The sequence below is a fragment of the Rattus norvegicus genome, chromosome 1 (assembly GCF_036323735.1).
Source record: "Rattus norvegicus strain BN/NHsdMcwi chromosome 1, GRCr8, whole genome shotgun sequence".
NCBI lineage: Eukaryota > Metazoa > Chordata > Mammalia > Rodentia > Muridae > Rattus > Rattus norvegicus.
In genome coordinates, this window is record NC_086019.1 from 267,220,506 (window position 1) to 267,248,345 (window position 27,840).

Below are 27,840 nucleotides of genomic sequence, written 5' to 3' on the forward strand. Positions count from 1 at the left end.
CAATCTACATCAGGCCTTTGGCCAGGATCCTGATCAGTCTAAGTGCTTCCCTGTGCCTCTGCTCAGTCAGAAGATTGCTTCCTCCTCCCTCTTCCTCCTCCCTTCTTCCCTCCTCCCTCCAAGGTTGCTTTCTGTCATGTATTCCGAAGAGCAACCCACAAGAGATGTTGGGGGAGACCAAAATGGCTGTCTAATCCAGAGAGACGGCCTAGCATGCAGATTTGAGAGATTTGTCTCAAAACTGATTTTAAGAAGAGAGCCCCCCCCCAGAAATGTACATACTGGGAACTCAGTCCCACTCATAGCTTTGAACCCACACACTTGGCTGCTGCACCTTCTAACCGTGAAGCTGCAGTGTCATTTTGGATCTTTGTCTATAAACTAAGCTCTCTCCCCCATTTCATCCATACTTCCTATCTCCCCAGCTTAGACCTTCCATTGAATTCTCCCCATTCCTGTGCTGGAGGCTGTTCTGACTGAGACCCAGCAGCCACACATCCTCTGCTCACCAGCAGGCTTTTGGCAGAGGTGATGGTTTTGCTCAGCCAGGACAGTTAAGCACAAGCCGCTTTGAACTAGCTGCCCGGGTGAGCAGAGAGCTCTAGGAAACCCACTGGAGAAAGATACTAGTGAAAATAAATTCTGGTAGCAATCCATCTCCTGTCTTTCTAGAGCCCCCGGTGCTCAAAGGCATCCTAGATCATGTACGTTCTGATGATGTGCTAAGTGGCCTTAAGATTTGGACAGTTGCTTTAAAAATGGGACACAATCAAATTTTTCTATGAAGTCAAATGACAAGCCCCCATTTTTTAAATGCCTGGGTCAGTTGTCTAAGCTATTTCCAAGTGAACTATGATTAAAAACAAAACAAAACAAAAAACAAAACAAAACAAAAAACCAAAAAAGAACTTACCTAAGATGTGCCATGGGACATGTGGGAGAATACAGTTTGGATGAGAATGTCCTTACACACTTAAAAGAAAGAAAAACATACCTACCTACTTCTGCTTCACTTTGTGGCTTCTTTGTTACTGCCATTGATGCTATCAGAGGAGGCCATGGTCACACACTGTGTATTACTGTACAAGGATCCAAAAATTAAACTCGCCAGATTGTGAGCACTGCTTTCTGCTTCTGTTGAGCTGCGTGTGAGAGAGAGAGTGTGTGTGTGTGTGAGAGAGAGAGAGAGAGAGAGTGTGTGTGTGTGTGTGTGTGTGTGTAGGTAACAGTTCACAGAGATGCTAAATGAGGAAGATGCAGTTGATATCATTGGAATGCGTCCCTGGTGACTCAGACTTGTGCTTCTCAGGATCTCAAAATATCCTTTACATGTCTGGTAACTAAACATTAACTTCAGATGGTAGTTTTTGTAGCAAGCACTAAGCTGGTGGTGCGTTTCCTATCGGCACAGGCCACGTGACCCTCCATTCACTATAGTTTGTCCCTCCAGCTGCAGATGTGCGTGCATGTGTGCGTGCATACGTGCGTGCTCACACCCCTATCAAGCAGTGCTTTAGGAACAAGCAAACAGCATAAAGTGGTCTCCTGCAGTTTTGCTCCCTCGTGATGATGCTGGCTTATTTGAAATACGATGGCACTCAAGAGGGAAGGCCGGCTGGAAGGACACCAAAAAACACTAGCTCTGCCTAAAACGATTTGATTCCAGCCTGAAATGAATTACCTCAAAGTGCAAATACACAGTAGCAAACAGGATGCTTGGCTTGTCAAGTTCTGGGCGTCAGAACTCCAGATTCAACCGAAGCTTGCTCACTCGCAGGCACCTCCCCAACATCCATTTGCAGATGATCTGTCTGGAAGAGGAGCCCCTGAAATCCCCCACCCCTGTCCACTCCTTGCTGACTCCTCAAGCCATGGCTCCAATCTGACCTTCCTGTGCTTGAGAAAAGAACACCTCTTGCAGTGAGCTGGCAAAGAACAGGCCTTTTTCTACAAGCCAACAGCTCATTGGCTTGCCGGTGGTGAGACTATAGGGTCTATTAATGATGCCCAAGGATTTTTGCCTTGTGGCTTTATGCAGACGATACAATGTGTATTTTGATGCAGACGATACAATGTCTTGGCTTCCCTGTTCTGAGCAGGAATGTGGGTATGACAGCATCGGCAGCTGTTGGGTGGAAATCTGTTGCTGAGTCACTTTGGTTTTGCACATTCTGAACTGAGGATTACTTTATCCTGAAGAATATCTAAAGGCCCTTGTTACACCTTTATTGGAACTACCTGGAACAACAACAACAGAATCCAATTTTTCTACTGTTACAAATGTTTCAGCTGTGATTATAATCCCAACACAGTGCCCATACAATTCACAGTAACATTTTTCTTTTGAAACAAATTACTCTTGATAGAGTCTTGAAAAACGTTTTGATATAGGCTCCAAGACACTATCGGAGAAGATTGTAGTGATGTCAAGTTTATCGTCATGATGGAGAATAGCGATTAATGTCTGAAAAGTTTGAAATCTGCAGTCTATTGGTATAAAGAGTAATTCAACTGGTAAAATGCTCTCTTTATCCTCTGAAATTAAATAAAATTTTCATGTTGGGCCTTAGCCACATTAGTATAGATCCAGATGCTAGCCTTATGTGGGATTTTGTCCTTTGTCAGATCCCGCCTCCTCCCCACCACCCCTGCATAGTTTCTTCCTGCCAGGGAACATGCGCAGAAAGGGTTTTAGGGCCTTTGGAGCCTGCAGCATTCTAGCAGGGTGCTTGTCTAGTGCTAGTCCCACATGTAATATTCAGTGTGTTCCAGCTCCTGGGGAAAGAGGGAGCTGGCTTCCACCTCAATTTGAGGACTGTTGTGAGGGACAGAACAAGGTGCCCTGTCACAATTTCCTCAGAATGTCAGATCTCTGGGAACTTAGGCAGGAGAACCATCACATGTTCTAGGCTAGCCTGAGCTACTATAGTGAGTTCCTGGCCAACCCAGTCTACTTCGTGAGACCCTGTCTCAAATTAAATAAAATAAAACCAAAAACACCTGCAGAGTGAGACCCTATCTTCATACACACATACATACATATATGTATATATACATAGACATTTTCATCTGAAGATAGATATTTTTTGAAGTTCAACACTTTATGTCCAACTAAAAAATGAATTTTCTCACCTGTTCAGATGCTTCTGGAATCTCGCTAGGAATTTCGTAAGTGAAGTGTTTTACAAAAAAGGGTGGGGGGCATTTGTGTCCAAAACAATAGCTTTCATGATTTCTCCATCGATGGGGACATGGACAAAACGCATTTTTAAAAGCATCCACCAAAGGAAGAAAGCAAACACGCTCCTCTCACTTCCGTTGGTAGTTGCCGGGTAGGTATTTTCCTTGGATAAACAATCCGAGGTGTTTACTGAAGCCTGCACGGATGGTCCCCGATAGTGTCTGCAGCTGAGTTTTATTCCAGCAGCTCTGTGGAAGGAGCCTGTGGTGCAGGCCAGGCGGCCCCTCTGGAACCTCCGAGTATTTGCTCTCTCTCTGTTCTAAAGGTAATTAAGGAGCACTGCTTGTTTCTCAATTAATGACTTCTCATTCAACAGGGGATCTTTGATGCTAATTTGTTTTAATCAGGGCAGAGGCTGCTCAAAAACTCCGAACAATTCGCTCAAGAGGAACTAGGAATTTTTAATCAAGTGGAAGAGATTTCAGTGCTGTCCATCATGCGCCCTCGATCCCCCTTCATTTAAATGTGTTCTCTGGGCTTTATAAACCAATATGAGATTATCGAACGGTGTGTGCTGCATCACGCAGCTCACTCCTTTCTTGGGCATCTGTGTACGCATAATGGGCCTTAATTTCTTTCATGTAAAAGCCTGTTTTAAAATAAATCTTAAAACAAGAAAACGTATTTATAAATACATCTAATGCCCCTTTATTGTATACAACAAAATGGTGTCTTTCCATATATTTACATATAAGAATGACGGAAGATACGTTTGAGGTGAAATTTAAGATGTTCTTCTCATTCCGTGGACTCTGTCACCAAGTGGCTGCTCGTGATTCCAGGAGCTAAAGTCAAATGGCACACAGGAACATCCAACAGCTATCAATGATGTCACAGCGTGATTAGATAGATGCTGACATCTATTAAAAAGGTGACATCATCAGGTGGCTTCACCTTCAGACGGTGGATATTCACCGTGCTAAGGTTACAGTCGCAGCCTTTCTTAGCTAAAGACCAGGTCTGGTCTCATTGTCACGTTCTCCAATCAAAGTGACTTTACATAAGTCAGTCACATAAAAATGAGGTGGTCCCCACTCCCCCCATTTCTTTTTCCTGAATATAGAAAAATCCCAGCAAAAATTCCAGGTGTCTAACCACTTAAAAACTTAACTGTTTCGTTTCCAAGTAAGTGGGAAAAATAGGCTTGTTTATTTTTCTTCAGCTACAGCATCTGTCAGAGTGAACTGGAGCATGGTTGTTAGAGCAAAGCCTTGTCCGCCTGTAGTTTCTGATCTAGGAAGTCAGTAAGAATGTTAATGTTTAACAGGTTCTAGGATAACAGTGGAGTGTGGGGGATAGAGGGTCCCAACTAGGGCACTCCGTTAAGAGCCACTCAGGACGGAGGGGCCGTGACTGAAACGCAGCACCAGATACTCCGCACCTCTTACAGACCACAGGGTAGTCTCCAGGTCCCACAAGGTTGTGACCTCCAAGGTGGTTTTCTGGCCTTGGTGGGCAGGACCTAGAAGGTAGACTTGGGTAACAAGAATGTTATTAATGTCTGTGCTTGCTTGATTTATTTACTATCTATCTATCTATCTATCATCTATCTATCTATTTAATTTTGGACAATGGGTCTCATAAAACAGGCTGGCCTTGAGCTCTTGATCCTCCTCTCTCCACCTCCTGAGTCCTGAGTTTATAGGCATGAGCCACCACACCTCACTGTTGCCTGTGTTTTAATTGATAAATACCCACTTGAAGGTCTCTTCAGGAGTTATAGATGTTTGAAAATAAACTTTTACAAGGACACACGTCGTGGTCTGCCTATGCTAATGAGGCACACCAGAAGCCAACTGTTCCTAAGTCAGCTGGTAGGGTAGTGTGGGGCTCTGTGGTTTTGAGAAAGGTCCTGGTGAATTCTTTACTTAGGGCAACAGAAGTTCACCTTTCACTCTGCTGCCTGACCAGCCTGAAGCATCAACTACACACACCAACGAGGGCCCATTTACTCACCTACACTTACGTGTAACTGGTGAATGGTGAAGGCAGGACCACAAGCTGCTGTTCTCAAAACTGACAGGAAACTGTCTTGAAGAACTCTACCTAGAGACCCAGGTGTTTTCTTCATTTAGGTTGCCTTTGTTGATCTTCCAGAAATGGGAGTCCATTCATAACACAGCTGATGGGCTTCACCCAGCCATTCCTGGACATGTGACATAATGGCCTTGGGGGACATGAGCTGGCCCTGGCAGCTCTTAGCTGTGCAGTCACTACACCGCCTGGGATAAGTTCAGTAAGGACTGGCTGTTGTCTCGACAGATGCTGTTGTCTTCTAACCTGTGGCTACTTCTGGGTACTTGGTGGGTTCTTTTTTCTTCCACCCTTTCCACCCCCTGACACTGGGCAGATAGAGAGGAAGGGAGCATGGCTATCATTAGCCGACTTCCTGCTGACTAGGAACACTGAGTTCCTTGGGCTAGTTTGATCTTCACCATCAGGACATCCAATTTCGTCTTGTTTCTTCTTTGTGCATGGCTACTTAACAAACTGCAACCAACTAACTAGCTAACCAGCTAACCAGCTCCCTCTATCGGGGTTCTGGCATTTATATATACTTTGAAAAATCCCCACAATTCCAAACATCACAAAGCCATGCCCCTGTTTGAGCACAGGGCAAGTCAGAATCAACTGCTGTGGACAGTCTGAAGCTGCCCCACATCCCACACCTGGGTTTTAAATAATAACACATTCTTGGGGTTGGGGATTTAGCTCAGTGGTAGAGCGCTTGCCTAGCAAGCACAAGGCCCTGGGTTTGGTCCCCAGCTCCGAAAAAAAAAAGAAGAAGAAAAAAATAACACATTCTTAACATTTCTGTGTTTTTAAAAGAGCCAAAATTCTCACTACATACTGGCCTGCCTGAGCTTGCACTCAACCTCGAGGCAGATAGGAGGTGCTTGGCGAACAGACCTTCCTCACTCCGTGCAAGGAAAATGTCATCAACTTTGGCCACTATCCTCTAAAGAGACAATTTTCAATGACAGGGACAGTTTCAATCAAAGTCATAATTTCCCATGTCTGATAAATAATGTTTTGGTTACTTCTCTCCTGCTGTGAAGAGACACCATGACCAAGAGCAGCTTATATAGGAAAGCATCTAACTGGGGGCTGGCTTACAGATTCAGAGGGTGGGTTCATGACCATCATGGCGGAGAGTATGGCAGGAGGTGGGCATTGCACTGAAGCAGGAGCTTAGAGCTTAGCTCTGATCCACAAGTTGGAGGTAAGTGGGGGTGGGGGAGAGAACACTAATTGGGAATGACATCTACTTTTGAAACCTCCGAGACCTCCCATGACATCTACTTTTGATGTCTACGTCCAAGCCCACCCAATGACACTCTTCTTTGGACAAGCCATAAACATTCTAATCCTTCTCAAGCAGTTCCACCAACTGGGGACCAAGCATTCAAACATATGAGCCTGTGGGAGCCATTTTCACTCTTCCACTAGTCCTGGTTCCCCATAACAAAGGAACAAGCTCTATTCCTCAGCTCCAAGCAACCCTAAGATGTCCAGATGCCTACTTCATCAGTGGCTATCATCGGTAAGGTCAGGTCAATCACATTGGATCACTGAGCCACAGTGGCTATCATCGGTAAGGTCAGGTCAATCACACTGGATCACTGAGCCACAAAGGGCAAGCGATAGAATAGAAAGCAACTCTGACAAACTACACACTCCACATTAACGGGATGTGGTCACTGTCCGTCTATCCCCTGCTTGGTGTGGCCCTACACATCTCTACACTTAGGACCCAGGCCAGTGTGGAAGTTCATCAGGGATGGGGCTGCTGCACAGACCTTCTGTCTGCTTTACTACTTGGCCTACACCACATTAAGCACAGGTGGTTCAGTTGACTTACCTCTCAGCTTTGGAGGAGCAAAGCCCAGCGTATCGGAGGTGCCTCAGGAGACATTTGCACTACATCACACCATACCACATCATAGCGCTGGGAGAAGTACTGGTTGCCTTCTGGAATCATGGCAAGCGACACAAATACCATCTGAGTACCTATTCTTTAGTCAGATCCCACGATGCATGAAAGCGACACACGGCAGTTCTCATGCAAAGCGTGTTCCCGATACTTGTCAGCTCCCCTGCTCCTGCGTGTGTGTGTGCGTGTGCGTGTGTGCGTGCTTGTGTGTGTGTGCATGCTTGTGTGTGTGTGTGCGTGCGTGTGTGTGCGTGCATGTGTGTGCGTGTGTGTGCGTGTGTGTGCGTGTGTGTGCATGTGTGTGCGCGTGTGTGTGCGTGTGTGTGCATGTATGTGCATGTGTGTGTACGTGTGCGTGTGTGTGCGCATGTGTGTGCGTGTGTGTGTGCATGTGTGTGCGTGTGTGTGTGCGTGTGTGTGCATGTATGTGCGTGTGTGTGTGCGTGTGTGTGCGCGTGTGTGTGTGCGTGTGTGTGCATGTATGTGCGTGTGTGTGTGCGTGTGTGTGCGCGTGTGTGTGTGCGTGTGTTTGTCTGTGTGTGTGTGTGTGTGTGTACGCGTGCACGTGCCTAAGCATGTGCTCACGTATATGAATGCTAGAGGCATTTGGGTGTCTTCCTTAGTCACCTTCCCCATTTTTGCAGACAGAGTTGTACTGGCTTCTCACTGGAATTCACCGAGTATGCTAGGCTAGCTGGCCATTGAGCACCCTAGATCTGCCTGTCTGCTGTCCCCAGCTCTAGGGTTATGGGCACTTGTCACAAGGCTTGGCTTATCTCAGTGTAGGTTTCGGGGTGTGGAAGCTCCATCTGCCGGGGTCTGTACCTGTTGATGATGGTGTTGTGCTTGTCCAGCTTGGCCTCCCATACCCATAAAAGCAGCTCTCGTCAGCTCAGCAGAACCTGTCAGCTCCCTACAGCTAAAGACACTGCCACATTCACCGGGTTTCAGGCTGTACTTTGGGCCTTCTCAATGGCACTGAGGCAGGCCACACAGCAGACTGATGGAGAGGAAGCAGATGTTCTGTGTTGCCACCTTCCTTCCTAAACAGAAAAAATTTCCTTCATAAACACGTCAAGTGTATTTGTTTGCCAACTCCCCAAATCCTGAGTTCTTACTTCATTTCTCAGCGAGGCTTAACTTCAGCCGTCAGGATAATATTGTTTAACCGTTTGACTGTGTTGTTTCAACCTCTGAAAGAACCTTAGGAAATACATTCTTTACTCAGAGTAGAAAATCAGATGTAGAAAATTCATGGATTATTGGTCATCAGAGATCCTGAATCAGAAGTGCTAGTTATACAGGGCATGGGGACGCGAATGCTAATGATGTCTTTTAAACTATCACTGACTCTGCTTGTGGTGTCCGGCTCTCAGAAGCAGTGAGGGGAGGGAGTGTGGGGCTGTTCTTGCGGTTAATACCATGGAGCAGAATGTAACCGTTTTGCCATCTGGGACTCAGACAAAGGGTAAGTCACTGCCAAGCGAGGCTTTAACCTTTTACAAATGTGCAAACACAGGTAACTGGCTGATGTGTTTGTATGCGGGGCACAGATACACTGACCTAGATACATCTCTAAAATTAATTTACCGGTGCTGCACGGGGCCTCCTCGCTAACACTCCAACAAGTGCTTATTGCTTCACTCGTGAGCATGAGCCCCGAGGGCCTGCTGTTTGATGGTGGTGACAGCTCTGTATGATGTAGGCTCCGCCAACAGCCAGTGTGCTGACTCAGAGAACAGGAGGGCAGCCAGGCTGGGAGTTGTCAGACAAATTAGTGGCCATCCAGATTAAAAGTCAGGAGAGCCGATCAGTGCTGCAGGATCCTTTAACCACGTCCCAATGGGAAGTGACTTCTTCAGGATTTATTTAAGTTAAAAATCGGCATAGTCCCTGAAGTCTAGATTATGGAACGAGCCCACGATCTTACCCTCAGCCGTTCGACATACTTTGAATTCTCTACCACCTACGAGGAGGTGCCCCCACCCCCTTTTTATCTTCTGTACTTCCCCAAATCAGCCCTGAGAAGATCCCTCCTGCCCCGAGACCACACGAGGCGGTGCAATCTCTGCCTTCCAAATATGCTCAAAAAATGGCAGATGTCTGGGTATTTCTAAGATATGGCATAATTAAGTCTGATATGAGTGAGGGAATTCAGACAAACAGTTCTAGAAGAAAAATAGGTGCGTTCTGTTTGCCTGGGATTTTCTTTAGAACAGCTAAAGTCGCACAGAGGGATAATTAATCATGTGGTTGATGGCAGCCATATAGGGAGCTCCCTCAGACCTGTGGTGTGACTGGCATGAAGTGAGCTGGGTGCGAAGGGGGAGCATGCGTGTCTCTGAGAGGAGGGACTGCACACCTGAACAACGTGCCCCGGCACTCCAATGAGAGCAACTGAGTCCAAATCACCGTGGTAGGATTTAATCAATTCTCCTTAAAGAGACTTGGGTCTGTGGATTCTAACGGTGATTGAGGACGTTTGCAGACGGTCACAAAGCCAGGGGTGAGAAGTGCGGGCCCACTGTTGTTATAAGCACAGATTGGAGTTGTGCGACGCCACCTAAAGTTTCCAGGTTCTTGGGTCTCCAGACAAAGATTGTACCAGAGGCGCCAAGTGTGGGTGCTGAGAGGCACATGTTACATGTTCAAGACAGATCCTTTACAGATAAGGGGTCTCAAGACCCTTATGTCATCTACCACGTACCTATCTTCCCTCCCACTCACGCATCACGCTTTTCAAAGAGTGCTGCCTGTTACATGAAGCCGGGAGGGTAAGGTTCCTGGGTTTTTGTTGTTGTTGTTTTGTTTTGTTTTTCCTGTGTACGTTCATCTTGCTGCCTCTCCTGCATCTCCCCACCCCCGTCTCCTCCTCACCTCCCGACACAGAGTTACACAACAGTGAAGCAGCTCACGTGGCTTCAGATGGGCATCTCCTTACTGCGAAGGGTTGGTGGTCCTCTGATAGGTCTGCCATCGCACCTAAACTACAGCTGTCTGTCCCTTACCTCTGTTCCATTTTATCATTTAGGGTGGATTTTGCTGTCAATCTTCGACATTCTGAGCAACAGAGGAACAATCATAAGGCATTTAGAGTTCACTTAACAACACCAAAATATTTGATGGACTGTTGAAATGTCTCAATGGATAAAAATGGTTCCACCAAGTCTGACTCTTTTGAATTCAATCCCCAGGACATACAAAACAGAAAGACCAACTCCTGCATGTGACACTCTCAACCCCACACACCCATACAATGACATAACACACACACACACACACACACACCCATACACACACACTCACAAACTCATACTCACACACCCATACCATGGCATACCACACACACACATACATACACACCCATACACACACACTCACACTCACATACCCATACCATGGCATACCACACACACACATACACACACATCCATACACAGACACTCACACACTCACACACCCATACCATGGCATACCACACACACACACACCCATACACACACACTCACACACTCACACTCACACACCCATACCATGGCATACCACACACACACATACACACACACACATACACACACACCCATACACACACACTCACACTCACACACCCATACCATGGCATACCACACACACACACATACACACACACCCATACACACACACTCACACTCACACACCCATACCATGGCATACCACACACACACACACACCCATACACACACACTCACACACTCACACACCCATACCATGGCATACCACACACACACCCACACCCATACACACACACTCACACACTCACACTCACACACCCATACCATGGCATACCACACACACACACACACCCATACACACACACACACATACACACACATCCATACACACACACTCACACACTCACACACCCATACCATGGCATACCACACACACACACCCATATACACACACTCACACACTCACACTCACACACCCATACCATGGCATACCACACACACACATACACACACACCCATACACACACACTCACACACACACACACACACAAAGGTGTATCCCAGGCCTATCATGACTCCGCTTCTCATCCTCGCTGGATCAGCTCAGATTCTCCTGTTTGTTCTTGTTCACAAGATGGCTGTCATGGTGCCAGGTTTCACCTGCTCCCATGACTTTATACAAATAAAGGAAAAGGCCATCTGGCTTTTTCCTTAGATCAAACATCCTAATGCTCTAACCCTTTAATACAGTTCCCCATGTCGCGGTGACCCCCAACCATAAAATTATTTTCGTTGCTACTTCATACGTGTAATCTTGCAACTGCTATGAACCATGATTTAAGCATCTGATATTCAGATGATCTTAGGCGACCCCTATGAGAGAGTTGTTTGACCACCAAAGGGTTTCAACCCAGTGGTTGAGAACTGCTTTAGATGCTCTCATAAGACAAAGAATGCTTTCTACTACTGGAAGCTCCTGGGGACCTGAGGAAACCCTGAGAGACTGGGTACTGTTGACATGGGAACCACTGTGTCCGAGACCCAGTGTGTCAGAGCCTTGGGAATGGCAAAGCCCTCTCTGTGTGTGTTGGGCTCAGTGGGATGGAACAGCCTCCAGTGGTCACAGTGAATGCTGGCACTGTGTGCAACCGTGGTGATCTTATAGCCTGGATGCTTGCAGCCCAAGACACCTGCCTATGGAGACCTCCTGCTGAGCACAGCCAACCCCTTCCTGCCATGCTACTGCCCATAATAAATACACTGAGGCTGCTGTGTAAACCACCCCATGAGAGGGGGCATGGTCCACATGACCCCAGCTGTCCTGTCTGTCTGTCTGTTTTTCCTTCTTCCTTTGACATCCCCACAGGTCAAGTCCTCAGGGGACTTGGATCCTTCCCTATCACCTCCAGAAGGAACTTGACTTCCTAAACAGCATGCTGACTGCCCCTTGGGTCTCACTACACTGTGGCCTTTGAAGGTATCAAAGAAGAACTCATATCTGTTATGAAAAAGACATACATTTGGTGGGTAGTCACGTGTTACAGTGGCCACTAGAATCTAATAATCTTAGATAGTAGTTCCTGACCTTCCAAGACACGAGTTCAAAGCCAACGATGTTAGTGTTTGCTGATTTCAATGAAATTCACAGATGGGATTTTCTCAAGACCATTTCAAATAGTTAAAATAAAATTCTCATTGCTTTATGACAAAAAAATCAGACCCTAGGAAGCTTCGAGCAGAGAGTCTCCTCATGCTTGCAAATCCTGGGTGGCAGCAGCAGCTTGCCTCGTGGCTCAAAGGGTGGGTGGTGATGGGAGCACCCCCTCCTGGCCTTCACTTTTGGTGCTCTTAAGATAAAGGAGTAAAAATGAGATGTCTTTAGAAAACCCAACTCTGTGGTTTCCAGGCTCCCTCTGTCTTGGGCTGGATAAATTGTACTTTTCTCCTTCAAAGCCATTGATGGGACCATAAAGATTGAGAAAGGTCAAAGGCAGCACTCTGGGGAGATTGACCAAGCTTCTGGGAGGAATAAAGGGTCATCATTAGCAACCCTGTAGGGACAATGAATGGCTCCAGAGCACACTGACAGGGACTGGGAAGGTCTCATGCAAAGTAGTGACAGAAGCCAAGTGGGCAGAGGCCACAGCTCCAGCCTGAGGCAGCGCAGATTTCGGTGGCCAGGAAGGCCTGACCCCAGCGAGCAGAGGAGCCACCCCGGCGTTGGCATGTTTATGCTGATGGAGGCTTTTCAAGGAGCTCTTTGGACACTGTTCATCTCTGGCCATTTGGATGGAGATGGATGAGGGTCTGAAGCGAGGGAGACTAATGTGAAGAATAATTGTTTTCTCTGCTGGGAAGGAGGGAAGAAGCTGTCACAATCCTGCAAGCACAGCTTCTTCTCAGAAAGGCACTCGCAGACCTCAAGTCTGCCTAAGCTACGTTCCTCTACACGTCAGTCACTCCAGGCAGCCGGCCCACACCGCTCATCCACCGAGGCAGGCAGAGGCTCCTGAACACATGCACCCCCTCCTCCGGTTCTCCTGAGCGTGTGCTCAAGACCCTGGACCTCAGATGCTTTAAGGAAAGAGAGTCACCCTTCAGTTCCACTCATTTCCAGCTGGGGAGATGGCTCCATTGTTAAAGCAGAGGACCAGAGTTTGGATTCTCCAGAACCCGTATTAATGCAGATTGGGCGTAGAGTTCAACCTGTAGTTCTAGGAAGTAGACACAGGAGAGCCCCAAAGCAAGCTGTTGATGACAGAAGACATGCTGGCAAGCTCTGGCTTCAACTGAGAGATCTCGCCTCATTGAATCATGGGGAAGAGTTATCAAGGATGACTCCTAATCTCAACTTTAGGATGCGCGCACACTTGCATGCAAACATACACACATATACCACATACCACACACAAAGACACAGACACACACGTACACACTCCACACACAGATACAACACACGCACACACACACACCACACAAACACACACACACACACTCCACACACAGACACAGACACACAGGCACACATACACCACACATGCGCACACACACACACACAGACACACATGCACATACACATACACACACATATGCCACACATGCACACATGCGCACGCACGCGCGCGCGCACACACACACACACACACACACAGAGACAGAGAGAGACAGAGACAGAGTGACAGAGACAGAGATATCTCATGTTTCTCTCTAGATGAACATGAAAACAAAACCATTTCATCCTTAAGAAACACTTTGGCTCTATGTCCCCAAAGACTAATTGAAAATTAAAAAAGAAATAGGATTTAGAAATGTTTAATCCCATTATGTTAGCTTATTAAGACACAGGTTCTAGCATGAGCTGTCGATTTGGTTGAAGTTTGATCTGACAGGTTCCCTGCTGTGTTACCACTGTGGCCAGGTGACCAGCAGAGACAACCAAATTTGGAGGAAGGGTTTGTTTTGGCCCACAGTGTCAGGGATTTCAGGTCATTATGATTGGGGAAGGTGTCACTATAGAAGTGTAAGGTACAGCATCACTTCTTGGCATCCTGGCAAGAGACAGAAATCTAGTCACAAATCAGAGGTGGACCTGACCTGCAATCTGCCTCCAGTAACCTACTTTGCCAGCTAGATCTTACTTCCCAATTGCTCCACAGTCTTCCCAAACAGCAAGGGACCAAGAGTTCAAACCTATCCACCTATAGGGGAACATCTCACATTTCACACAAGCACCTCTCCTCATCCATAGAAAGAGGGGACAGCAGACAGCATGTGAGACAGAGGAACTGAGGCCCTGCTAACTCCTCGGGCCAACATGTGTAGGGGTATGATGTCATGTGTACTCACATACATGACACCTTGTGTGTTCATGTACATGACATCGTGTGCGCTCACATACATGTTGAGGAGCTAAGGGTATTGTCCCTAGAAGCAGCCAATAAATAAATATAAATATATATTTATCAAACACCAATGATTAGGTCAGGGGAAAACAAACATATATATATAAAATCTCAAACACCAATGATTAGGTCAGGGGAAGACAACATGGTGGCCATTACCAGAAATCTGACATGGAGGTGACATGGAGCCTCTTTCTCACATATGTGGAGGCACAACCACCATGTTCCCATCACTTTGCCAAATAATAACACAGATGTGCTCTCAGAAGAAAGAAAGAAAGGGGCGGACATCACTGAACACCCTACGAAACCTTCATGTGTCTGAGTTTTTTTTAACTTGGCTTGAATTAGGCTGCAGTCAGAATGGATGATGGAGGAAAAGAAGTTGATTTCCCTGGAGGAGGATTTTTCCTGCACCTGGGGCCATATGGCTTGTACATTTTATAGCCAATGTGCCAAGTTTATGTAGCCTGACATGAGCAAAATATAAAGCACAGCTTCTGGATGCCAGCTCTCTGTGTGGAGGAGTCTCCACCGGATGTCTCCTCCACTCTTGTTTTCTTCTCCATCCTTCCCAGCAGAGAAGCCTGCCTGGAAAGGGATGGTTCCACGGGAATATTCTCATTTCACTCACAAATGCATTGCACGTGGTTCACAATGCAAATGGGCTTCCATCCAAGAAGGGTTAGCAATGGCCCCAATTTTACTATAGCGTTCTAGCATTATGATGTGCTGTGTCTTACCCAATCCATTCTCCACAAGTGACTTCTGATGGAGATACTAGCATTCTCCATGCAGGGGAGGAGACAGATCTCAGATCTGTTGCCTACCCAATGTTGCTCTGAGCTGCTCTGTCAGATGGGTAGAGTCCTGACTGCATGATCCTCTGGATATGTGTATGTAATGTATGTGTGCGTGTGTGAATGCATGTTTACACGTGTATATATGTGTGGGTCCACATGTGTGTATTTGTGGATGCCTGAAGTTGGTTGACAGCAGGGTTCTTCCTTAATCACTCTCTACTTTATTTACTGAAGCAGGATCTTTCCTGAAAGCCAGCACTCACCGACTCTGATAATTCTAAGTTAGCCAGCTTGCCCTGGGAATACCTTGGCTCTGACTAGCTAGCGCCAGGTGGGTGACTAGACCTGCCTGACCTTTACTTGGGTCTCTGGCCCTAAAGCTTGGGTGGCCATCTCTTCAGTCCCCACATTTTACTTTTGACTTTATTTTCTTATTGTCTCTCTGTCTCTTTCTTTTACAGCATAGCCCATTAAGTTGCTATGGTAAGGAATTGGATGGAGTAGGGGTTCTGAGCCTTGACAGCCAGACCTGAACCACTGTGTCTCTGGAATTGACAACAATACTGTCTGGTATAACTTTAATTTTTTTCAAACCTTATTTTTAATGATGGTTCTTAAAGGCTTTAACCTGCCTGTATCCCTCCACCCAGCAGTGCAGTTTGGTAGAGTCAGGATAGCAAACAGGAATCAGTGGCAGTGGCACAATTTAGCAGAGACAGCCAGGACTCAGCATCGGCATGACAGCAGGAGGGACCAGGAGGAACACCAGGAGAAGTTCTCAGCGCCTCTCTCAGTGAAGGGAAGATCAGAGACAACTCGAGACCAACAAGCATTGCACAGCTAGCTCTATAAGCAAGCCTAGTTCAGCTCCTGTCACTGGCTATCTAGTCTTATTTATATACTCCAAACATCATGTGTCTCCACGGGTCTTGTCTCAGCACATGTGTCTATCTCACCCTGCCAATCAGTCCGTGTCGATGGAAGCAGCAAGCAACTGCAGCTCACCCCAGGAGATTTTTGATGCATATGGAGTCCTGACAAATTCACTCAACTATGCAATCTAAGGCAAACCAATACGTCATGTTGTTCGTGAAGAATTCTTCATCATGTGTCCTTTCATGTGCTTGCTGTAACAGAATATCCTTTCTCCTGTGACTGCTTCAGCTAAACGTTCCTTTACAAGTTTTAGTCGTTCACCTGTGTTCACTTCAGGTAAACATTCCTTCATTTGTTTGCCCCAGCAAAACACTATCTAACACAACCAACTTTCCAAAGAACCCTTAAGTTTCCACTTAAGTCTGGAGTTACAAGTAACCACAGTTGCCAGCTCACAAGCTGGGGACATTCCATCAAGGATCCATTTCCACCTAACTCACGGATGACTTTCCTTGCCACTCAACCATTCCTAGCAGTCTGAAATGATTCCTTGAATAACAGGGGTCTTCAATGCGCACCCCCCACTCCCTTCTTGAAAGTTTGGAAATAGGAAATGTCAAGACCACATTTGCTTTGACTGCACCCATGGGAAGAAGACTCATCAGATTTCTAACAACTGAGGCATCTTCTGGGTCATCAAGCCGACTCTCAGGCATCAAGGCTGTCAAATGACCTCATTCCTTGGGCAAGGGCAAGGGCAACTGCCACGGAGGGGTCTGGTACTTTTATACCCATGGTGCTGTCAGCCAACTCTGCAATGAAGGAAATGGAAACTGCAAAGGAATGAGGTCATCCTTGAAGACCAACGCCAGGAAGTAGGAAAGATGGAACGGACACAGTGAAGCAAGCCCATGGCAAACGCTTCCCTTCCAGTTCTAGTGTGAGGAGAGGCAAGAGGTAATGCATAAGTAAGTGACGTAATGCAGCACGATGTAACTAAATGATGTAATGCATCACAGGCGATAAGGCCAGGGAGAGACAAGGCAGAGGAGGATGTCGAAGCTGGTGGTGAGGAAAGGATCTGATGAGATAGGACGCAAGAGAAGAATCAAAGAGATTAAGTGGGAGAGGGTGCTCTTAACCTTCACTTTAAGATATATGGCATGGCCAATAGAAGTGTGAACACAGGAGCTGTGACAGGACACACAGGACCTGAACAGAAAGTGAGAGAGTGGAGCAGGAAGTGATTGGGAATAAGGGGGCCAGCAGGGGGCGTGGTGGGTCCAAGGAAGGCAATGGAGGGTAGATAGTAGATAGTGATAGAGATAGATATAGATATGTAGGTACAGATATAGATAGATAGATAGATAGATAGATAGATAGATAGATAGATAGATAGATAGATAGAGGTATAGATAGATAAATATCAGAAATTTTAACAATATTTTAAAATACAGTCTTTCAGGAGCAGGGGAAGATTGTACAAAGGACTTGAGGTGGGCTGTACCTGCTTTCTGGAAGCTGCCATGTCTGAACCCTAAGAAAATGGGAAAGCAAGAGAGTCCCCATCAACAGAGCTTCATAGTCTTGGTGACACTGTGCACTTGTCTGGCTCTAAGTGAAAGGTGGTGCATAGGTCTTGAGCATGGCTTTGAAACCTTCTGATGTCATCTGTGGTACTTGGGTTAAGATATCAGAAGCTGGCCTTACTTCTCTCTTAGTAGGTCTCAGACCTGAAGGGTAGTTAACCTTGAGTCCGTCAACCAAGCCCACACGGTAGCAGCATTCCTGTGATCACAACACTTGAGCCTGAAGTAGAAAAATCACAAGTCTGAGGCAATCTACATGGTAAGTTTTAGGGCAGCCTGGGCCTGAATCCATGTCTCAAGAAACCAAACTCCAAACTCTACACTAAAAGTACCCCATGAAGTGTGTGGTTTGACAAGCCTGGCATATTGGTGGAGGGCTCCTTTACCAGTCCTGAAACTAAATGAAATCAACTTATTCTACATAATGGGCACAAAGCACTCCAGATGAGCACTGACTCCTCTACTCAGAGTGGCTGAAAAGGACGCTCTCACGATTTTCATTTCCATCTATTTCCAGTCTTCCTTGTACAATTATCTGAAAGGTTACATTCTTTATTGAAGGATGGCGTACAAGACAGAAGAGCGCCGTGTGCATCGTAAGAGCAGAGCTCAGTGAAATTTCCAAGTCAGCAGGACATCTATTAAAGCAAGCATGCTTCTCCAGCTCTGGCCAGATCAAGAACCCTGGCACTCCAGCATCCCCAAGGTGCCTCCGCTAGGCTTCTTCCTGTTGCCACTCTGCTCCCCAAACATCTAACATTAACAACCCTCTCCATTTCCACCTCTAAATTAATTTGTCCTACTTGAGAACTGTGTGTAATCACTGGGGATACTGCTCAATTGGTGAAGTGTTTGCCTTGCAAGCTGAGGACCACAGTTTGATCCCCAGAACCCACATGTTTTCCTTTAAAAGGTGAGGCAGGGTGGTGCACGCTTGTAAATTCCAATACTGGGAGGCTGTTTCCAAGCTGATTCCAGAGGCTTACTGGCTGGCTACCTTGGTCTAATCAGTCAGTTCCAGGGTAATGAGACTTTATCTCAATAAGCAAAGTGGACAGCTCCTAAGGAATGGCACCGGAAGTTATCCTCTGACCTCCACATGCATGTGTATATGTATACAATGTACTCACACAGGAAGGCATGTACACCACACACATGTACAACTCAAGTCAATGGACTACCAGATGTATCCTTTTGTGTCTGGTTCGTTTGCTCAACTCTGTGTCTTGTAAGACTCACCCCCATCCTGTGAGGGATGGTTTTCTGTGTGTGCTGCTGTGTCATACAGAGGAGGGACCTAGTGGCAGTTCTCCATTGTATAGTTAATGGCCTCCTTGGTGCCTTTCCTCACCGTGATGCCATGGACATCCTTACCCTGGTCTCCTGGAAATATGAGTATACCTTTGAAGACAGAATTGTGAGGTATACCAGTTGGCTATAGTTCTGTCATAAGTGTTTTAAGAGAACTGCTCTGGCTTACTAAGTTGAATAATACAGGACTCACAGAAAGCCAGAGACAGAAGCGGATACAAGGATGTGAGTGAAAAGCTTACTGGATAATGGTGGGGAGGAGGCTGGTTAGACCAGAAGTCCAGCTGCCTGGATGCTAAATAGTGGGTGAGTGAGGCTGTATGGAAGAGGCCTCCTGAGAGGCCTGTGGTTTTTCAGGCATTGCTTGAGACTGAGGAGCAATCGCTTTGGTGCGGAAGGTCAGAGAATATTGTCAGGGGGGCTAAGAAGAACACTGGTGACTTTGCTGCCTTGGGGTTTGGAGACTGTTCTTAACATGGCTAGAACCATGACACCTATGTCTAGGACCATCTATGGAAAATAAGAACATCCCTCGTCAGTGTCTGGACAGGCAGTGCTACAAAGTAAAGCAGGGTGAGAGAGGAGTTGTTAAAGATTTCTTCCTAAGAGATAGCCAGGTTCTCTGCAGGGACCACCCATCAACCTCACAAAGATTTGTTTGTAAGAGATTTTTCTTGTGTCTGAAAGGAGCTGACAGCTCTGTCCGTTTGTAGTTCTCTGTGTGCTAAGGTTTTTTTTTTTTATGCAATCAATAATACTGCATCTTCTAAAATGCCTGAGTTTATTTATCAACTTGTTCCCTTTTGACAAACATCCTCCCTCCTCATCACACATTTAGTCGAGTATGGACGGCCTTCTTCAGTCACACCTGCAGATCCGTCCCCATCTTCCTTACAAGAGGGCAGCAAGTAAAGGGTGCGGATCCCTGTCAGCTCCCGACACCAACCTCTTGCAGGTGCTTGCATTGTGTCTTCCCATTTCTGAGTTTATGAGGTATTTCCAATTTGCAAGATACCATTTTCTCCTCCTCTTCTTCCTCCTCTTCCTCCTCCTTCCCCTCTTCTTCCTCTTTTAATTCATATGTGGTGTATGTTTCATGCATGTTCAAATGTGTGTGTGTGTGTGTGTGTGTGTGTGTGTGTGTGTATATACACGTGCGTGTGCCAAAAAGTGAAGTCCAGTCTTTCTATTTTTGTGAAGCAAGGTCTCAGTCAAACCCAGAGTTTGCCAGTGTGGCCTACTTCTGTAGGTTGATGTTGTTATGCAGGCGAAAGCAGACGAGATAAAATGAGGCTTGCCACTGGACGAGAAGGAAGGGAGGTGGGAGCAGAGGTTTTAGAAGGGGAGGGAGGAGCCGGAGTGAGGAGAGAGGAGCTGAGAGAACATGGCGGCAGACGTTAAGATTCTCCTCTGCACAGAGCTACAGGTTGTTATGACTATTTTTAAGGGATGGGTGTGTACAGGATTTTGTGTTGTCTAGATGGGCAGATTATATCTTATCAATTGGACCAGAGGATATTGTGTGGTGTGTCCTTTCATGTGGTGATAGAATTTAGTTCAAGAGAATGTATGGTGGACGGATGCACCAGGCCCACCATGGAATTGGGATGTGTATGCCTGGTGTGGTGGAAACCAGCCAAGAGAGCTATGACTGAGGGCAGGGTGGCCGGACAGGGTGCCGTGTTGGAATGGCTCACAGACAGCGGGTCAGAAAGTAGATGGGGGGCAGCATAGAGCCGCTGAGATAAACTAGTGCTAGTTCCAGAGGATGGTGAGAGCGCAGCCACCAGGGTACTAGAGAGAATGGTGCTGCCATTTTTTAATTTTTGCTGCAATATACTTCCCTATCAGTCTTGCTCCAGGGATTCTCTATTTCAACTTTCTAAGACTGGAGACAGAGGCAGGCTGCACGCCCACCTGGCAACTTCTTGCTTGGATGCCAGACGCTCTAACCACTGAGCCATGGCCCAGCTCTCAAGAGGACCTTAGCCCACACTTGATTTTGTTACTCTATTTCAACATCTTTCTTTTTTAAATGTTGATATGGCTCCTTTAACCCACAGAGTGTTTCTACTTCACTGAATACAAAGTCTCTTTTTCTTCCAAGTAAACAGCTTTACGCACCTGCTTAACTAAATCAATAAGCGAATGGATTATCAAGGATCCTTCAAATAAATAGCCCACACCACTTGACTGCCAACAGCAATAGATGCTTGGACTAAATCTAATAATGATTAGAATAACTGATTCCTGTTGGACTCTTTTTTTTCTTCTCCCTGATATAAATCAGAGTGGAGGCTCCTATAAACCATCAACTTTCCATGAAAGAAGCCCCCGCCTCAGCTCTAGTGAGTCGGCAAACAGCCTTTTCTCCTTAAGCTCCGCGTGGCTTTCTCCCACCTTCTTTTGGATTAAGGGGTTTATCAAGTCAGTGATGATATGAGAGAGCAAAGAAGGAGTGGTCACATCCCCAGGGCACCTCGAACCCCACCACAGCACAATGGGCTCAGTGTGGCTGTGCCTGGCAGTGGGAGATGCTCCCACCCTCTGCTGTGATCAGACAGCTGTGCCTAAAGACAGGGCCGTATTGGGTGGTTAAAGACAGTTGTTAAGGAGCACCCTCCTGATGAGCCCTACAGTTGGGGATGGTCCTGCAGGAGGACATTTTATCCAGGTCCACACCAGCTGCACTGTTCCTCTGCCCAGTCCTGCCTGGCATCCTGGTTCTTCCCTAGGGATCTTTCCCGAGGAGCTGTTGAGCACTCTGCTGGGCCGGTTAGCGCCTTCTAGTTAGTCAGCCACACAGACCTCTTCATGGTCATGACATCCCAGTCGCTTCCTTCCAACCTGGATGGATTTAGAATCACCTAGGAGATTAGTGGACTGTACCTCTGGCTGTATCTGTGAGGGTATTTCTAGGAAGGACTGACTAAGGCGGAAAGATCCATTGTCAATATGGTTGGCGCTCTCTGATAGGCTGTGGCCCGCACATATGGACTCAAAGGAGAGGAAGAAGAAATCCTGTTGGGAGTTTGCACTGGCTTCTCTCTCCTTCCTGGCCCAGTGTGATGTAGGCCGTTCTGCTCAGCCATGCCTTCTCTACGATGATGGGCCGAGATCTGAAAGAAATCCTTCTTTCCTTCTAATTGTCAGGTATGCTGGTCATAGGAATGTAAGAGTAACTGTTATACACACTGCAGAATCTCCATGTCCCAGATGTCTAATGGCCCCTCTAAGGATTCTGGGAATATCCACTCCACTTACATTTCTACAAATGTTGTTCACCAGCTGTCCTCTGGCCAACAATATGGAAATATATTTCTCTTTTTATTTGCTTAAATTCTCCACAACAATTATTATTTCCCATAATTATATGTTTCTGTTTTGTGTAATTCTTACAATAAGACAAAATTAATTCTTTTAAAGGGCCTTTTCTCTGGGTTTGACCAAATTCTTGGACTCTATAGCTATCAACATGATCAAGGCATCACCCCAAATCTATTGTGTCCTCTTGTACCCCGACCCACCAGTTCCATGCCCACTTCCTTCATGACAGACACCGACATCTTTTCTGTATTAGTCCCTCTGCCTTTTCAAGAATACCACAGACGAGGATCATAGAGCTCCAGATCTTCCTGCTGTCACTCCCTGCCATGATTTCATGAGTTAGGCAGCGATACTCTCCCAGTTTACTTATCCATTATTTATCGAAATCCTTGGGTTTCATTTTGTTTTTGTTTTGTTTTGTTTTTTCTCTAGTTTTGGTGAATGTGAAGGGAGACGCTGGGACTGCCTATGACTGCGTAGCATCCCTGGATCACCAATTCTGCTACGCTCTGCCGGAGTCGTCATATGAATTCCCGTTTCCGCTGGCGATCCTGGCTCTGACTTCACAGTGCAAGTCACTTCATTGCTTTGCTCGCTAACCATTCTAACTGGTGCGGGGTGGCATCTCACCTTGGTCACAGGGGCTAGGCATACAACCTGACAATGATCAAGCCACACGTGACACAAACTACCCTCCATCTCTGCATCCAGACTCTCTGCAAGGGCCAGCTTCTACCTCCTAACAGTCAGAGCCAGAAAAAGTTAAACTCACACAACCGATTGGTACCATAAAGTGTGCCCTTGCCAACACCCTGCAGTTGGAGCACCCTGAAGCCTCCTTAGAGTTTCTCTGTGAAATTTTCCACTCCTCAGTCTCTTCTGCAGCCCTGCTGAGCCTGAGGTTGGTGGCAGACAGAAGCCCTTGGTTATCTGCATCTGCACAAACAGGCCCTGCTTGCTCTCACTTGAGCACTTACTGTCCTTTTCCATGGAGTCATAATCTCCGAGCTTCACAGCCTCATGCCTGGATAGCACCTGGAATGCTGTGTGCTCTGGCATGATATTTGTTGACTGACTATAGGAACGCCTGCCCTTGTTTTGCTCTTACCCTCAACTAACTTTTTTGGTTTGGTTTTTGTTTTTCAGTCTCAGGAACTGTCCAGGTGTGGAAGGAAGGCCCGAACCTCTGGGAAACCTCCGAGCTCCCAGTCAAACTACTTCCTTTCCAGTCCAGTCCCAACTACCTCCTGGCTTCCTCACCTGTCTGAGCAGTCCATGCCTGCTCTGCATGGAGAGAGGCTTCAATGTCTTTGGAATGGCTCAGGGTATTCTGGGTAAAGTTCTAGTTCTTTCCAAGGGAAAGACAAGAATGTAGTGTGGAGGAATGTAGCCCCCAGGTAGAAAGAGTACAGGCAACTGGTCAGCAGCCAGAACCTTTCTTGCAATTCGCAAGTGCCTTGGGGGAAGAATGGCTCAGTAAGACCAAATGTCTCTCTGTCCTCTATTGCTCTGGTCAGAAATATAGTTCAGGTTGTGCCTCTCCTGGGGGAAAGGATTTTTTGTGAAGGCTTTGTTAGAAGATGTCCTGCCTGCATCGTTGCTCATAGGCTTTCAAAAGACCCTTCCAGAGCCAACGTTCAGAAAGTGAGCCCGGGCAAAAGCTCCTCAGACCTGGGAGGGCTTGGGACTCCAAGACTCCAAACTCTGGAAGATGGGCTTAGGGGTATGCAAGAGAAGTGAGCCCGGATATGGCCTTTTACCCGATGAATCAAATACTAAGGAGACCATTGTGAACCAAAGTCTGCGTACCTGCACTTGGGCATGGGTCTTATGGGGGTCACTTCCTCACCTGAGGACGTGAGGTTTATTTTCAGCCATGTCTGACGGTTGTTCAATCAGAAGTCACTCAGAACACCTCCTTAATGTCCTTGAGGATTTGAAAGTGACACTTTAAGCAGCTCTGACCCTTTGCAATATGATCAATTTGCCCTGTCCAGTGTAAAATTGCCCAGTATTTGGTGCTACTGCTGCCTTCCCAAGTGTTGGATGATGCACACTGGGAGACCCTGATCAGTGGATCGTGGGCACAGATAGCCCACATCTGGGCAGTTGGGAAGGCAGCAAATCTCCCTACATCGCCCTCTGGTTTACCCTAACTGGGTAGGAATTGCAGCTGGCAGAACCTACAGATGAGGACACTGGTTATCCCAAGGATATGCCAGAAGAACATGTTTGTTTTGCGTTCAGGCTGGGAGGGAGAGAATAGGTCTGAATGATGTTTAAAGCGGCTGCATTCTTGTGTTTAGGAGAAGAGCTGGGTACAGTCTGGCTGATTTCTACCTGGTTAGCTTGCTCTTCAATTTAAACCTTGTTTGGTAATTAGGTAGGATGCTCTCCAAGATGGTTTACTGTCAAGGAATGAATGAATGAATGAATAACAGATACTGAGTTCTCAAAATGCTCAGGTGTTGGGCAAGCATTACCCACTGTTTTTTTACCTGCCCAGCATTGTCTGGTGGGCAGCTCTTTTGATGCTGAGAGGTCAGTCTGATTCCAGCTGAGGCTTCCTGGGGACTGTAAACACCTCCCACTTTGGTGGAACTAGCAAAGATGCCATAGCAAATCACTGTAGAAGTTCGTAGCATCTTTACCTCACACTGTTCACCAAGGTAGGCAAAGCCCTCGCCCAGAGGGGCTGCCAAGCTGCTTCTATCTCCTACAGTATAGTACCAGGGAGCTTGTGCAGATGGAAGGACTGTGAACCATCTTTCCTTCTTGGGTTCCCCCCGGGGCCTCTCAAATGATATTCTGATCCCAGCACCGTCCATCCACATTGCTTCAGTAATGACCGCCTCTTGGTCCCAGAGCCGCATCTGAGATTCCCTGACTCAGCACTTTTTCCTACCTGCGTTATTTTCCCCCTGACTTAAAAAATTCCCTGTGGACGGCAATCAGACATTGAGCTCTGCACACTTGGCAAATGGTGAGTCTTTTTTTTAAAGGAGAAAAGAAAAAGAACCAGTCTGTTTATTTCTGGCAGCTGTCCCCCCTCCACTCCAACCCCTTTTATGAATTCTAATAAATGCAGTTTTTTTTTTCTCTTGACTTTGGGCTTTTTTTTCTTGAAGCTGACCCTGTCTCTGGATTCTCTGTTCTCATGAGTCTACAGCTGGCTTTGCAATTCAAGCTCTGATAGTCCCTGTCACCCTTCCGGAATCATCTCTTATAGTCACAATGTGTGCTAAGCCATTTGGGTGACTAATGGAAAAGGGAGAGAGAAAGAAGCAATGAGCTGTCTGCACTCACAGGGCTCTGGGACACATGTAATGTCTTAAGCAGTCACCCCCGGCATAGTGGTGCCCACCTTTAATCCCAACACTTAAGAGGCAGTGAGTGGCAGAGGCAGGCGGATCTCTGTGAATTCAAGGCCAATGTGGTCTACAAAGTGAGTTCCAGGACAACCAGAGATGCACAGTGAGAACCTGTCTCAGAAAAATAAAAAATAAATAACAAACAAACAAAAATCCACCTTATACTGCAGTCAAGGGGCTGTAGGCTCAAAAGGTCATCTGAAGTAATCAACCCCCACCCCAAGTCTGCTGGAACCTACCTCAGCAGGTGCTCCCCTCCATTACTGTGATGTCAATACAGGAAAGATGAAACTCCCGGAAGGGCCGTGGCCCCCAGGTGAGTCTTTCCTCTGCCACAGGAAGTAGCTGGATGAGATCACTTCCTTCGCTCTCACAGGAAGTAGCAGGATGAGGTCACTTCCTTCGCTCTCTCATGTCTCTTCCCTCCATTGGAGATGGATCATGGGTGAGGAGGTTGTTGGGGTTTCCCAAAGAAAATTAGGGGACAGCGAAAAAAGAAACAAACAGGAATAACTACTTGGATTGTCTGCCTGGAGGCAGAGGAGTCATTAGAGGAAACAATGAACTCAAGGTTGGGGCAGGGCAATGAAGAAAGACTCAGAAGCCCCACTCTCTTTATAGTAAGTAGAGGCTCAGAAATAGAAACCGGAAACGCACTGGAATGCAGCCTCTGCTTTGGACTGCTTAAGAGGAAGAGACAGAAAAACTTTGAAAAGGGACCTAACAATTGCCTTCAGGTTTCAGAGGGACATTGTACACAGGGCTAGCCTCAAAGCCGGCGTGGGATCAGAAATCGCAGGTCATGGAATATGCTTAAGCTTTTACTTAAAACAAAAACAAAAACCCCCAACAATTTTATATGTATGTGCGAATGCCTGCACGCATGTTTGTGCACCACATACATGTCTGATGCCCATAGAGGACAGAAGAGGGTGTCAGAATCCCTGTAACTGGAGTAACAGATGGTTATAAGCTGCCGTGTGGGTGCTGGGAGCCAAACCCAGGTCCTTCACAGAGCAACAATTGCCCTACCATCTCTCCAGCCCTTGAATGCGCTTCGGAAGAGACAATTACAAATCCACATGGGCCAGGACTCAAAAGGAGATATGAAAAGTTACACCGTCAAGCTCACGCCCCCCCACCCGCCCCCTCCTCCTTGTCCCAACTTACCGTCAAGTCCCGACTTACCTGCGCGCCTACTTACCTGCGCACTCACGCGTACCTTCCTGCTCAGGGCTGAATTCTCGCAGTTGCTCACAGAAATACAAACAAATCCACACAGGCATTACTTTCCTTCTTTCTTAAGCAAAGCCGGTCAGGCTTTATGCACTGTTTCTTACATTATGTAGTTTAATTCTTTCTTCTTAAAATATTTCCCGGAAGGCTCTGCATGCCGACACAGACTCTTTAGTTGCTGTTAGCACCGGATGTGCCTGCCTTTATTTGTAGATCATTTGGGTCCCTAAGCTACTCCCGGTCTCTTGGTCTCTTGTGACTACAAACCAAGCTTGACTACTTACACAACTTCGTGAATGTTGTGTGTGGTGGTGGGGTTATCTGAAGGATATGGACTCCAATGTGGGGTTGCTAAATCACCGTTAAACATCTATGTTTAATGGTGTCACTTGCTCATGGGCTGTGTGTTCATAGATTGTTCCCTTTTGAACATATATATGAGTGTCCTGGTTTGTATTCTGCAGTGGGTCCCTCACTGATTTCAGAGTTTGGGCTTTTTCTGGCAATTGGACAAGAGAGGGGTGTTGTGTGACAAGAAGGGGGTGTTGCGTAAAATAATTTTAAAAAATGGCAATTCATGCTACCCCCCCCCCCCACATGGCACCACTGAGCAGGCCAGCCCGGTGGCCACAGACTCTGATCCCGGAGCTCTGAAATCTCTCCACCTGGCTTGCTAAGTTCCCATGGCAGGTTGCTGCCACATCAGCTCCATGCTTCCAAATCCCCGTGGCTGACTGGGGTGCCCTGCCACGGTACCTT

General features: G+C 46.8%; 2 long non-coding RNA genes across 4 annotated transcripts; one reads left to right on the forward strand and one right to left on the reverse strand.

Annotated features, from left to right (window-relative positions):
- Positions 1-265: 265 nt before the first annotated feature.
- On the reverse strand, positions 266-26,301 carry LOC120097692 (uncharacterized). 2 transcript variants are annotated; one of them, XR_005495223.2, is made up of 4 exons: positions 26,085-26,301; positions 8,001-8,218; positions 7,104-7,213; positions 266-5,387 (listed from the first exon to the last, which is right to left on the reverse strand). It is a non-coding gene; the product is annotated as an uncharacterized LOC120097692 (long non-coding RNA). The 2 variants fall into 2 exon arrangements; XR_010063319.1 differs by having other exon boundaries at positions 266-7,213; positions 26,085-26,300.
- LOC108349828 (uncharacterized) lies at positions 18,715-24,267 on the forward strand. 2 transcript variants are annotated; one of them, XR_005495227.2, is made up of 3 exons: positions 18,715-19,453; positions 22,124-22,300; positions 22,907-24,267. It is a non-coding gene; the product is annotated as an uncharacterized LOC108349828 (long non-coding RNA). The 2 variants fall into 2 exon arrangements; XR_001836361.3 differs by having other exon boundaries at positions 18,715-19,372.
- Positions 26,302-27,840: the final 1,539 nt, after the last annotated feature.